The sequence below is a fragment of the Nannochloropsis gaditana genome, assembly GCF_000240725.1.
Source record: "Nannochloropsis gaditana CCMP526 unplaced genomic scaffold scaffold117, whole genome shotgun sequence".
Taxonomy (NCBI): Eukaryota; class Eustigmatophyceae; order Eustigmatales; family Monodopsidaceae; genus Microchloropsis; species Microchloropsis gaditana.
Genome location: NW_005803836.1, coordinates 40,669 through 42,925, shown reverse-complemented (window position 1 = coordinate 42,925; position 2,257 = coordinate 40,669).

The following is a 2,257-nucleotide window of genomic DNA, read 5'->3' as shown; positions in this document are numbered from 1 at the left end:
TAAATATATATAAATAATATACCCCCACCCAAAAAAAGGGATCACAAGGGGGGGGGAATGCGATCAGGGGAAACAAAAAGACGCGATCAGGGGGGGGAAAAAAGGCCGCCGACAACATTGAAGGATGAAAAAAGGAGGAGAGCAGGCGTGAGTACACTGGAGCCGCGTCATTCAAGGAGGTGTTCGCAGCCTTTCCTCCCTCCCTCCCTCCCTACCTCTCAGATTCCTCCTCCTCCATCCTTCCCTCCTCATCACCTTCCCCCTCCCTGCTTTGAGGGATAGGATTTGAACGCCCATGCTCCTTCCTTCCCTCCCTCCCTCCCTCTTCCTCCTCCTCCTCCTCTTGTCTCCGGGGAGGGAAGAATTGCGCCTGCTGCTCCTGCTGCGTCTGTATCGTGGGATGAAGTGTACGGTATGGAGGGGGACGTTGATGTCAAATTGTAGTCGAGGATGGCCAGCGGGACAAGAACCACGTGAACGGGAAAAGAGGGAAACGCGTGCTCATTCCAGCACGAGGAAAAAAGGGAAAGAAAAGGGAGGCAGCACAAGGAGGGGAAAAGGAACAGAAGATGAAGGTAGCACAAGTAAAAGAAAAAAAAAAGGAAAAAGGAGACATCACAAGGGAAAAAACACGAAAAGGAAAATGGGAAAATCTATTGCGTGACCGTGCAAGTCCTCCTCCACGAAAAGAAAACGAAAAGGAAAAGGGAGGGTCTATCGCGTGACCGTGCAAGCCCCGCCTTCCCTATTCCTGCGCGACTCCCTGCATCACATGTTTCCTGGTCTTGGCCGTGCTCCTCTTCTTGTTCCAGAATGTTTCTATGCCCCTTCGCTTTGCTTACCTGAAGCGTCTGGGAGGACACCGGGCCGGCGTCCTCCGTAGGCTGTGTCTGACCCCAGCCTAGGCTACTCATGAGCACCCAAGCAAAGAACAAGAACGCTCTTCTCCTCATGGATTCCTGTATGTTTCAGAAGTGAGTTTCTTGTGAGTTATTGGCAGAAGAAGAAAGTCGAATGCAAGGGCGTTTCCAATAATGCTGAAGAAGACGAGTGCATAGTGGTGGAGATGGGTAGCTTGGTTTTCGACACCTTCTTGTCCAATCGACGCCAGGGAAGATGTACAGGAATGCAGGCTCGCCCATATTCCGTGGTACATCTCATTATTTTCCCAAAGATGGGGGGGCGAAACGATGTCACGGTTGTTGAAAGTGTAGGTAGGGTGGTAAATGGGAAGGGAGGGGAAGGACGCATAGGGAGGAGGCGATGGGCCACGATTGGCGAATAAATAAAGGGAAACGCGCGCGATGGCCCGTCAGAAGCGTGGACGGCCCATATAATTCTACATAATTCTTACGTGCATGAGTGTGCGTCGATATGTGTTGGTGGCTTTGAGGTTTTCAGTGAAATCGAACGGATTACTCGGGTCTCAGGGATGTTAGGGTGACGTCATCATTGTTCGCCGTTCGTCGAAGTGGTCTCGGAATCAGTCTTTCTTTGTCAGACAAGGGCGCATTTGCTGCTCACCGGACATCTCGGGTGATCTTAGTAGCTGCAAATACAACCAAATGCCGGGCAAGGCCCCAACTGTTGCCTTTGCACAACGAGTGATCAAGCCGAATCCTCTCAATCGCCTTACTTCTTTCTTCAAGTTCTCTGATACGGTGCATTCAAAAGCAGCACAAGGGCATTGCCCCACCACAGTCATAGTCCAAAGGAGATCCACTTGATGACATGAGTGGGTTTGTTGAGAATATAAAAGCTTTTGGCCATACAGTGCATATGCCCTTTCGTTGCTTCTGTTTCCTTCATACTCAATCATGATCACATTCCCATCTCTCCTTCTTTCGCTTGCGCGGACCTGGAACATTTCACAGCTATCTGGCGGATGCCCGATGGAAAGCGAATGATGGATCCATCAATCCCACACATGGCGGTTCTATACGACGCAATGGATTGGAAGGTGCACGGGGCAGCCACACGCCCCTGTCATTTATATTTCGCTTACGAAGACGACGTAAGACTTTCTTTTTCCGATTCGTTGGATCACCAACAGGCATTCTTGGTAGTAGTTACCCTTTTGGATTTTCCCGCCAGTCGGTGGATTGAACGCCGCGGAAGATGACTCTGACCCTCCCTTTCCTTCCTCGTCTGCTCTCCTTCCTTCTACCCACACGTCGGTCGAAATTCCTTATATATATATATTATAAATATTTAATATTACCTCTTTTCCATCTTTTTATGTTTCCAGATTTCTCTC